This window comes from Malaclemys terrapin, chromosome 8 (genome assembly GCF_027887155.1).
Source record: "Malaclemys terrapin pileata isolate rMalTer1 chromosome 8, rMalTer1.hap1, whole genome shotgun sequence".
Taxonomy (NCBI): domain Eukaryota; kingdom Metazoa; phylum Chordata; order Testudines; family Emydidae; genus Malaclemys; species Malaclemys terrapin.
The window spans coordinates 90,645,923-90,658,003 of NC_071512.1; the positions used below are offsets into that span (position 1 = coordinate 90,645,923).

The 12,081-nt window shown below is 42.9% G+C and overlaps 1 protein-coding gene across 3 annotated transcripts in view; it reads left to right on the plus strand.

The window, feature by feature from the left end:
* Positions 1-12,081, plus strand: part of GNG12 (G protein subunit gamma 12) — a 62,812-nt gene that overhangs the window by 15,870 nt on the left and 34,861 nt on the right. For all 3 annotated transcript variants that reach the window (XM_054037758.1, XM_054037757.1, XM_054037759.1), the window contains 2 exons: positions 6,465-6,523; positions 9,547-9,669. The gene's annotated coding sequence lies outside the window, so the exon portion shown is untranslated. The remainder of the gene's footprint in view (positions 1-6,464; positions 6,524-9,546; positions 9,670-12,081) is intronic.

Here is a 12,081-nt window from a genome sequence, read left to right on the forward strand (position 1 = left end):
ATCCGCCTGGGACAGTTTTTAAAATGGCCAAGCTTTTGGGAGGCCCCTGAGTTGCTGGCTGTGGCGGCTGATGGAGCCGTGCAGGCTCCTGGGGAACAGGTTTGTGCAGTGCCAGGTAGCAGCTCCATACCTGGGGTTCCCAGTGGTGCCCTGCTTCCCCCAAGTGAGGTGAGTCCACTGGCTTCAGATCCCGCATTCCATGGTGGTGATACTGAGTCTCAGCCTCAGGCTGCTCCACTGCCTACTCCTCTGAGGATGGATCTGATTGATGTGCCCGCTACTTCTCCTATGCCTCATCCCTTTTTGAACGGGGATGCTGCAGCAGGAGCCCGATATTCTTCTGTGTTAGTGGAGTCCAAGGGAGATGAAGAAGATGATGTCTCTGACTTCTTGCTGGTCCCTGATGTTCTCACCAGTCAGCTGGACAGGAAGGGTGGTACAGCATGCAGGAGGTGAGTGACTTTTGAGATGACACTGAAGGGAAATCGGGAATTGAGGTTGAGGCCTGTTTCCTTGATCTGCAGTGCTTTGTTCATTTGGCCGCTCTTGTTTTGAGCGATACCTCATTTGATAGCAGGAAATGTTTCCATCTCAAGAAGTAGGTAGGCAAGGTCAGAAAGCATGCTGGGACTGTTCAGGGCGATAAAACTCCCCTGTGGCTCATGTATCTCTGGGTCCTCCCACTCTGCATTGTTTCCCTCTGTTCTCTATCTTTATCCTTCTAACTTCTATGGTGCTGCTCAACCCCAGCTCTCTGAATATTAATGGGTACCAGGGTGGTTGTTGAAGGGCACAAGTTCTTGAGCTTCTCTGATAAAACCTGGCCAGTCTTTTTTGCAAGAGATTTGTTTGGATCCTGATGACCAGAAAGCTATCTGAATGAAGAGGAAGGGGAAGGTTGTTTGAGCCATGGCTCTGATGTCAGTGCTAGGGTGTCTGTACTTTTCTCCCAGAGTGCAGCTTTCCTTTGTGAAGGAGATTGTGCAAGGTCAGATCCTCCAGATGGAGGTGTGCATTGGTGCTGTGGTGGTTAGTTTTTTTTACTGTCTGTGCCCATATTATGGGGCAGGACCATGTTTCCTTTTTGCAGATACCCAGTTCCTACTTGGCTGTGGTCCTCAATGCTACTATTGTCTGCAGGGGTGGGGATGATGACTTCATCTGTACTGTATATTGTTTTAGACAGGAGCCCTCCGGAGCCACATCCTCAGCTGGCCAAGGAGCTGTATTGTCTCGTGTAGAATTTTGGGTTAGTGGATGACTGGAGGTTCTCTCATGCCACTGTTAGGCAATACTTAGGCTCAAAGGCCACCCCAACCACATCTCTGGGGCTAGGCTGGATTTCTTTTATGCTGTAAAGTCCAGCATGATTGTTCGTTCAGTTCTGCTTGTCTCCCACTCACTTGGCTGACCATCACTATGTCTCTGTCAGTGTTTCTCTCCCCTATCCTGCCTGTGCTTCCTGCTGGTGTTTTTATCACCAAATTGTTTCAGGGCCTGAATTTCACCCAGGCATTAGCTGTGTTTTGGGAGCATTGGCGGCAGCAGCAGAGGTCCTTCTAGGAGTCCTTGAGACAGCGGCAGAACATGAGAGGTCCAAATGCAATTGTTTTGCCAATGTTACACCCAGGCTGCTGTAAGGGCCTTGTGTCATGCTGAGTACCCTGGAATGGGACATCGTGGATCTTCATGGCAGCCTTGATGTTGGGAACCTGATATCAAATATGAGCCTCCAGAGCGCTTGCTGGAGGAGAACATTGCAGGGAGCTCTGGTTTGGGCCCATTTCCCTCAGCTGCATGACATGAGAAATTTCTTTGGTTTGGAGAGGAACACTGTGGACTGTCAGCAGATTCACTGTCTCCAGCTGCCATGGGCATGTCTGACATCTGATTCTGTGGAAATCCAGAAAGCATCTGTATCCTTCTGTAGTGCTTTGTACTCACTTGAGTCCTGTGACATGCTGGCAGTGGTGGAGCTGCACCATGGGTTGCCCTGTCTCGCTAGTGAGGAACAACAATGTCTGGAGCCCTTCTGTCCTTGCAGGAGCTCTATTGTGGTCCAGCAGCTCTCTACAGGCAAAGCCTCAGGAATAGATGGGCTGTTGTCTACATTTTAGGATCTTATTGGTCCTGATATTTTTCTGAGTGGTTTCTGGAGTGCTTCCAGAGGAAGGAGCTGTCCCTCAGTTGTCACGGGGCAGTGATTACCCTGCTGCCCAAGAAATGGGACCTCTATGATGTGCGGAACTGGAGACCTATTTCCCTTCTCTGTCCCAATTACAAGATCCTATTCTATCCTATTTGGATGCAGTGTTTCATTTTTTTCCTCAATTGTTCCCATTTGATTAATCTCTTTGGGTTTTTGCGGTAGCTTTTCAGTTGCTGGGAACTGTTTTCCTCCAAACTTGAGTTTATTCTGGGAGTGCAATACACAGCCTGTTTGTGTGTGTGTGTGCTGGTGTTACTGTATCAGGCCAAACTGGTCATTCTGAACTTTCCCAAGGACAAAGTGACAAGGGTAAAGGGGTGTGATGTGCTGGAGTTGTTCTGCATGCTGATCGTTGCCTGGCTGTGGGTTTACTACCTTTTATAAGCTCACTTTGAAGCCTGGATATGTTTTGATTCATCTGATGTATTAATAATGTCTTGAGCAAACTTGATTCTGGTGACGCCATAGTGATCCATCTGTAATGTTTGTTCAGGGTGGGTTTATTGCTATTTATTCCTTTCTTTATGTATATTTAACGTATTTAATGACATTTTGAATATATTTAAATGTAATTTTTTTTTTTACAGTGAATAAAGGTGTTATTCACATCTCTCCTCCCCCTCTCCCCTACCCTTCCCGTGCCCCAGACCTAAAGACCTTCCTGAATCCTGACAAACATTTCTTGGAAACTGATTTATGGAGATTAAACTGATACATCTGCACAAAACATTCTGGTTTCAACGAAAACCTATTTTGCTGAAATGACAGTTCTGACTGGCTCTAAGTTCTGAATAGGCACAGAACCTGCCCAGAAGTCTTTCTCACTGGTGCAGTTTATGTGCAGATTTGGCAAAAAAAGCACTGCATTGGTTCACACTCACTTCACATTTGGAAGGTTTTGTTCTTTGCCATAAGTGCTAGAAACTTAATTAAAAAACAATATAAGCTTTCATTTTTTATGAATTGACACTAGCAGTTCATGGGAGAGGTCCTAAACAAGCCATTGTTTCTCTTGGAAGTACAGCAAGACTTCTTGGCAGAGCGAAAAGCACCAGTCGTCAACTACATAACTGAGTGGCACAGGGCACATTTTCTTCCTTTTCTTTTAACCATTTCTGAAAACATATTAAAGACGACTGGGGGAAAACCTCTAACCAATCAAAAGGACATAAATGTAGTGGTCAGAATGTGTCCTTCAACCCATGTAAATTTGTTGTATCAACTATCTGATGCCACATCACAGTGAGAACTAAGGTGGCTGCATGAGCTAGAAACGCAGAGCATCGCTTAACATCGTGTCGCTTAAAGTCGCATTTTTCAGGAGCATCACTACAATGTTAAGCAAGGAGTTACTGTATAGATGTCTGGACTTGGGCTGGAGCTTGAGCTCTGGGACCCTCCCCCCCTCACAGGGTCCCACTACCCAGGCTTGGCTGGAGCCCAGACATCTACACTGCAGTTCTATAGCCCCTCACCCCCGTGAGCTTGCTGATAAGGGCCAGCTGCAGGTGTTTTATTGCAGCATAGACATACCCTAAGGCTTTGTCTACAGTCCAACATTTCTCAAATATGGCTGCATGTGGCCACCAGGGGCTTTTTGTGTGGCCAAAGATTCCTAGGCAATGATGGGGAGGGAGGCAAAGCAATGTTAACAAACATACAGATATCATTTTTCACAGAAACAGACTTGCTAGCTAGCAAGTTTATATAAAAAAAAAAAAAAAAAAAAGCATAAGAAGCAACAACAACAAAACAAGAACGTGCAAATCACATTTGTTTCTATTCTGTTTAGATCCAGTAAAGAATAGAGACAACTGTACATTATTTTTATTATTGAGTCTGCAATAATGACCTACATAAATAAATTATGATTTGGACGTGTATATGTGCAAATTTATTTATTTTTTTCTTTAAAGTTAATTAAGTATTTTAAGAAAAATTGTCAGAATGGCCACCAGCAAGTGTTGGTGGCTGCACTCTGAGGCCACCAAACAATTTCTTGTGAGACCCTCTGGTCTAGACGAGGATTTAAGGGAACATTGTTAGAAGGTGTTAGCCAGCACCTTCTAATGAACATATTTGAAAGTCTCTAGCGTAGACAAAGCATTGCATACTCCTAATATGGGTTAAAACGGCATTAAAACTTAGGTTCCCCACTTCAACCTGACCAGTTTAGCATGTGTTACAGGCAGTGTGCCTTGTTTACACTAGGCAGCTAGAATGTGATAGCTAACACCGTCTAACAATATACTTTTAAATCCTAGCCTAGACAAAGCCAGTAAACCTTCCACCTTCACTAGGAACTCAGCTTTGGGAGCAGTGAGCTTCAGAAAGGGCAAATTTTTTATGCATTTAAAAATTATGATTTCCTTAAAACGTTGATAGAAGGTTACTACAACTACTACTACTCCTTTAAAAAAATAAAAATAAAAAGTGATAGTGAGTGCAGCAACTTGCCAAAAACATTACACCAAAAGCAAAGGAGGAAGAATTATACCCATGATCCTTAGTTATGATGTGAGAAAACAAAAAATATGTAAAACACTCTAAAAAGGTTTCTCTCCCAATTATTTAAATCATGGTTTTCTCACTGATGATGCCTGAAACTGACCTTTCCCTCTTCCATTGCTTGTGCACTGAGGTTTATTGGCTCTGCTCTGATAGTGCAGAAAAATTATTTCTAGGCTTCTAGCTAGAAGTGTTTCTACTCTGTTCTAGCATACACTTTTATTGTGCACTTATATATTTTTCTTTGATTTAAAAATAATCTCTCCCAAAATGAAAAATTAATGTAATTTTTTTGTTCTACACATTAAACCATATCAAAATCTTTTAGCTAAAAGCTTAAATTTTTCGCTCATTTTTATCATAATATTTAAAGTGAGACAGAATATGTAAAATGTCAATAATTGTGGTAGGGGAGTGAGTAGCTTGATTGTTGCTAAAGGCCTGATGCTGGGAAGGGCTGAGACTCTCTTTACAATCAGGTTCAATAGTCAATAAATAGGAGCAGGAACAGGGATGAAATCCTGACACTGTTGTAGTGAATGGGAGTTTGGCTATTGACTTCAATGGGGACCAGGGTTTCAGACACTGAGGCTACGTGTACAACACAGAGCCTATGCTTGCATAGCTGTGTTGGTTAATCCCCTAATATAGATGCAGTGTACACTCAAAGAAGGACTATTTCTACTAGTGCAGGAACACCACTGCCTCAAATGATGTTAGCTACCTTGACAGAAGCAGGGGCGGCTCTGTGTATTTTGCCGCCCCAAGCACGACAGTCAGTCGGCTTTCGGCGGCATGCCTGTGGGAGGTCCGCCGGTCCTGTGCCTTCGGCGTATCTGCTGCCGAAACCGCGGGACTGGCGGACCTCCCGCAGGCATGCTGCCAAAGGTAGCCTGACTTCTGCCCTCACGGCAACCGGCACGCCGCCTCCCGCGGCTTGCCGCCCCCGGCACGCACTTGCTGTGCTGGTGCCTGGAGCCGCCCCTGGACAGAAGCACTCTTCTGTCAACAGAGCTGTGTCTACACTGGGTGTTTTGTGAGCATAGCTGTCAGACAGGGGAGTGACTTTTTTCACAACCCTGACTGATATAGCTATGCCGATATAAATTTTAAAAGTAGACCAAGCTCCAGTTGACTTTTCAAAGAGACCTGAGTTCAGATCATTTTTCAGAATTATAGAAGTAGTATTATTTTTTATGATTGCTTTAGTGTCTCCTATATGCTAGGCACTTCCCAAACACAAGATGCCGTTCCTGCCCCATAGGGCTCTCAGTTGGAAAAGACAAGGAAAGTATGAAGAGTTGGGAGATAGATAAAACATACGAAGGATTATTTGTTAAGTAGATACCATGTGTGCTCACTGGCCCTCTATTTAGCCATTATCTGTTGGCTAGATAAATCTGTTCTGGTTTCTTGTAGACATAACAGTAGAAGTTGGACTGAAGGAGAGATGTAAAACTGTTCCTCTTGGCGGGTTCTTTGGGAACTTCCTGATTTTTTTCCACTCATCCTTGAGAAAACTTCCTGTGCTGTGGCCATAGCCACTACTGGGTTTATGCTTTTGGGAGGTGAATACAGCGTGTGGTTGGTTGTTTGATTTTTGTGTGTTTGTTTTTTATTTTGCCTGTATATAAGGAAACTTTCAAAATATTGTAGTCTTTGTAATAAGAAATGTCAGTGTTCGATTCTAATCTTTGGCTCTCTTATACTATGGGTATATCTATATTTTAATTTTACTGTGTTACAGATTTACTACGCTGATTAAACCTGAACAAGCTGGGACAAGTGGAAAGACCGCTTGTCTAGGTAAGTTTTCAGCACACACCCTTTTCTGTCTTTGATAGCAAAATATAAAAAGGCACGATATTCAATTTCTCAAACCAAGTTGCCTTAATTTTGCTCTGGAGTAAAATAAATAAAATCAGCATCTATATTTGGCTCTGAATTTGAACATTCTTGTTGCTCTGGAATAGTTTGCATATCCTACTTGGTTGGGAGGCAATAGTAGCGACTGAATCTCTTTTTATTATGAAGAACCTATTATGAGTCATCAGTGTGATGCTGTTGCAAAGAAAGCAAACATGATTCTGGGATGTATTAACAGGTGTGTTGTGAGCAAGACACGAGAAGTCATTCTTCCGCTCTACTCTGCGCTGGTTAGGCCTCAACTGGAGTATTGTGTCCAGTTCTGGGCACCGCATTTCAAGAAAGATGTGGAGAAATTGGAGAGGGTCCAGAGAAGAGCAACAAGAATGATTAAAGGTCTGGAGAACATGACCTATGAAGGAAGGCTGAAAGAATTGGGTTTGTTTAGTTTGGAAAAGAGAAGACTGAGAGGGGACATGACAGCAGTTTTCAGGTATCTAAAAGGGTGTCATAAGGAGGAGGGAGAAAACTTGCTCACCTTAGCCTCGAAGGATAGAACAAGAAGCAATGGGCTTAAACTGCAGCAAGGGAGATTTAGGTTGGACATTAGGAAAAAGTTCCTAACTGTCAGGGTGGTTAAACACTGGAATAAATTGCCTAGAGAGGTTGTGGAATCGCCATCTCTGGAGATATTTAAGAGTAGATTAGATAAATGTCTAATCAGGGATGGTCTAGACAGTATTTGGTCCTGCCATGAGGGCAGGGGACTGGACTCGATGACCTCTTGAGGTCCCTTCTATGAAAACCTACTATGAAAACCTACTAAACAAATTAAATGTATTGGATGTTCATTCTTTCCTCATATTTTCCATGCTTTTATCTTCTCTAATTTTTCCATTTTCTTCTGTTCCTTTCTCATCTGTCTTTTCCCTTGCTTCAGCCTTTTTCATTTTCCTTCTTTAGTTATTCCCTCATGTCTTCCCCCTGCAAAATATCCTCTCACACATCCACTCTCAATCCTTTTTCTCCCTTTTGCTCTGCCACAATCCTCCCTAATGCCCAGCAACAGTCCAGTGCTTACAAGGTGCAGGAGAGGTGGTGCAGGGGAGGAGAACAGAAGTATGGATGGCACTTCCAAGTCTAGGTTAGTAACTACCTGCATATGGTAGCATGACAGCCAAGCTTCCTGTAGACTTGCCACTTGCAGCAGCGTTCAGAGTCTCAGACTCTGCTCACATCTGATTGTACAGCCTTGTCTGTGCTATGCAAACTTTCCACGATAATTAACACTTGTTTAGCTTCACTGGTGTTAGCATATTAGGAGACTTGGTATAGGTGGGCTGCTGGCATCTTTAACGTAGTGTCATAACTCTTCTCAGAGCAGCTCTAATCAACACTTGTTTGTTAATAATAATAATAAAAGAATCATCAGCAGCTGGTATCCCATCATACTAAGACTTCCAGTGATGCTAACACTAGTGGAGCTGAACAGATGTCAGCAATGATGGGAAACTTTAAGAAGATTTCCATAGAATAGGCAAGGGCTTATGTCTGAGGAAGAGCTGGCTCATAGGGTTGCGGATTGTGAGATTTAATTGAGTGGGGATATGATCACTCGGTAAATCTGTGGCTGGTCCCTGAGGTGCGCACATGCTTCCCAGCTCACTGTCAGTTCCAAAAATTCAGTTATCCATCCAGTCTACTGGGGTTTACAAAAATCAAGACTAAACAATGTCTTCTGTAAAACAGACAGGAACTTTGTCAGTTTTCAGGGATACTTGGTTGCTCATTTATTTATAAAACCCTGAAACTGTGTGTTGTTAATTCACATAATTACAGGGTGGGTGTGATCATGGTGGACAAGAGTCAGTTTGTCTGGCTTTCCTAAGGGGAAGTGGGTAGGCAGAAGTTGGCAAACGGTTTTTATGGGTATTAGGGTACTATCTCGTGTGAAATCAAGCACTCAGATAATACAGTGATGAAGGCCATATAAAAACCTAGATACATTACGTATTATGGACCATACCTCCAAAACCAGCAGTGATGGCTGTTCTGGGGAGGCGGATGAGAGAGAGTAAGAGAGCATGTGCAGAATCAGGCATGTCAGACATCTGATCAATACCAGTTCAGCTTGAATAAAAATGTAGTGACCTGGACCATACTTCATTTTTCTGTGTGCTGCTCTGATGCGTGAATTTCAGGAAACAACGTCCCTGGTCCAGTGTTCTTAATGGTAATTTCTGAGCGTCATCTGCTACTTTGGATGGAGTTCTTCTCCCAATCTGACAAATGATGCTCCTTCTGGTCATAGGCGCCAACTTCTCCTGGCGCTGGTGGGTGCTCGCACCCCCACTCCACACCTGCCCTGCCCCCTTCTGCCCCACCCCCATTCCAATCCCTTCCCCAAAGTCCCCACCCCAACTCTGCCCCTTCCCTGCCCCTATTGGACCCCTTCCCCAAATCCCCCCCATTTCCCCCAAGTGCGCCACATTCCCGCTACTCCCCCCTCCCTCCCACAGCTTGTTACGGCAAGCCTGGGAGGAGAAGCAGGGACGTGGCGCGCTCAGGGGAGGAGGCGGAGGGAGGAAGGGCGGGGAGCTTGGCTGCTGGTCCACCAATTTTTCCCCGTGGGTGCTCCAGCCACGGAGCACCCACGGAGTCGGCGCCTATGCTTCTGGTTTGCTCATTCAGTTTACTGGCAGTCAGTCAGTTGCAGATGACTTCCTGATTTGTCTGCTAAAATAAATTTATTTTGTTTGACAGTCTTGAAATACAACACTTCTTTCTATATGGGTTTCTCTTCCTTGTCACAGCACCAATAAAATGGTCAAAAGTAAAAGCTTTGATAAATTCATAAAACCTGGACTTTGCATTTACGTAGTGCCTTCCAAACAAGGACCTTGAATACTTGACAAATAGCTTCCCGTCAGCCCTTTCAAGTGGATGTTATCCCTGTTTTACAGGTTAAAGAATTTGCCCAAGGTAACACACCCATAGTGTGGCGGAGCTGGAAACCGAACACAGATCTCCTGACTTCTACTCTGGTGTTTTTTCCACAGGACCATCTCTGCCCTACATGTTGTAAGGTAAGCTATTTTTGATAGAGAGAGAGAGAGACTTCTTTATAAATTAAAGTTGTTTATAGGTACTTTTAGAAGACCGGAAAACTTTCCAATTGTCGATTAGGCTGACAGCACCATCTGGAGGGTAATTGGTATGTTCCTTAGAGAAAGATTTAGAGAAATCTCACTACAATTTGAGGAGTACGAATTGTTCTTATAAATGACATTTTGTTGATATTACCTGAATGAGATAATTTACAGTGGTTTCAAAGTAACAAGGTCTAGGGGTCAACTTTCACTTTGATACTTTTATTTACTGTAATGGTCTGAGTTTTCGGAATGAGATCAGTAAAAATGGAGGGGGGAAAAGACCTAATTTTCTCCACTATTTGCACCTCCACCAAACAGTTGTGCTTGACAGAATTGCACATGCCATTCATCCCCCAGATGTGCTAAAGGACAGCTTGACCTTAAAAAGCCTAAATCACAGAAGTAGCTCCATTAGTCAGTGAGACTACTTGCATAAGAGCTACTCTTGGGAGTAAGGCTTTGAAGAATCCAGTCCTTAACTGAGTATCCAGTATGCTGAATCCCGTTGAGAAAATTGGAAGTAAATACCTTATTCTTTCCTTCACTTCCTTACACCTGAGTAGGGTTTTTTATGCTATTCAGGAATACCGCCAAACTAAAAGACAGGTAAAAATTATGCTTAATTTTTTCAAATGAATAATCACTCTGAATAATCTCTTGAAAGCAAGAATCTGAAATCTGTTTCCTTATAAAAAGGGATCTCTCTCACTGTGCACATGCACTGAACTGATTGACTTTGGAAAAGTTACTGTACCTCTGTGTGCCTCAGATTTTTCAATCTATAACATGGGGAACATGATACTTTTCCTTCATAAGTGTTTTGAGGTCCACAAATGAAAAATGCGATACAAGAGTTAATAAATAGTACAACAATACTTATGGAAGTGGTTGTGAAATGTATTAATATACATCAGAATCTAAGCAAGACGTAAACAGGGGTATTCCAGTCCCATGCTTAAACCACTGATTTCAACTCTTTTCTATAAAACCATATCTCAGTGCATTTATTTCCGTTTCACATTGCATACTGAAATTTACAGTCTCTTATACTGTACAGTACATATTAGACTCAAAATCCTTTCGGGATAATCATAGGACATATGAAAAATAATTTGTGCATGTAAAATTTTTCTATGAAACAGAAAATGGAAAATCTTTAAAAGGTGCAAAACAGCAGGGATTTTGTAGAGCTTTTTTTATTTGACTATAAAAGCTTTACGTTGAAAAGCGTGCATTCAAAAAAAATCGGTCTACTCAATCCCCACTAGTAAACCATTGGCATTATTATTAATAATCCATTGTATTGGTGTAGCACCAAGAGTCTGGGAGGAGGGGTGAGGACAGCCCTGCTCTCACCCTGTTATATGGGGTAAAACAGCTGGAGTGACATGAAGAGGCTGTAGAAGTCCTGGCACAGGCAATGCAGAAGACAGCCAGAAGGCTACCTTCTGAAGACTCCACTGCAAGCTCTGTGTTAGGGTGGGATCACAACATGCAGCGTAGTAGATTCTAGGCAGCACTTAAGACAACTAGGGAGGCTTCTGAAACTTAGTCCCTAAGGGCTGTCTTAAATTACTCTCTAGGACCTGTTTCAGAGTAGCAGCCATGTTAGTCTGTATCCGCAAAAAGAAGAGGAGTACTTGTGGCACCTTAGAGAATTTGTTAGTCTCTAGGGTGCCACAAGTACTCCTGTTCTTTTTTCTCTAGGACCTCTGTCCCCCAAAACAATGCAGGATCAGGAGGGCAGAAAGGTGGCTCAAGGCCACCTTAACTATTCCCTTCCCCAGGGCTGCGTGTTCTGGCACAGCACAGAATCTCACCCTTAAGCTCCATTGTGCTAGGAGCTGTACATTCATATAACAGACAATCCCCTCTCAAATAGCTCATAATCCAAGTGATTGTAAGGCATCTTGTTTTTTAATCCATGTTTTATTTTAGCATCATATCCTGTATTTCTCAATGAGGACAAAACTTTAAGGTTTCTTCTCAACACACAGTTTTTCTATTACACTAATCTCTTTAATGTAACTCAAAATAAAAATATAAAATAAAAGACTACAAATTCCAAGTATCAGTTTTGTTGATAGTCTAATACATCTGACTTATTTGCTATCCACTAGGTGTCACTCTTGTTCTAATATTAGGAAGGCAGTGAAAACCCTTGAGTTTACAAGGAAGTGAAAGAAGTAGCAGCCTATGTAAGAGATAAACTATGTTTTAAGATTTTCTGTCTGCATTCAATATCAGAAATGAGGCTAGCCATGTGGCAGCTGAGCAAGCCTGAATCTGATGTTCAACTCTGAAATAACAGAGGTTTCTTTGAGAGGATGCAAGAGATCTGTTAGC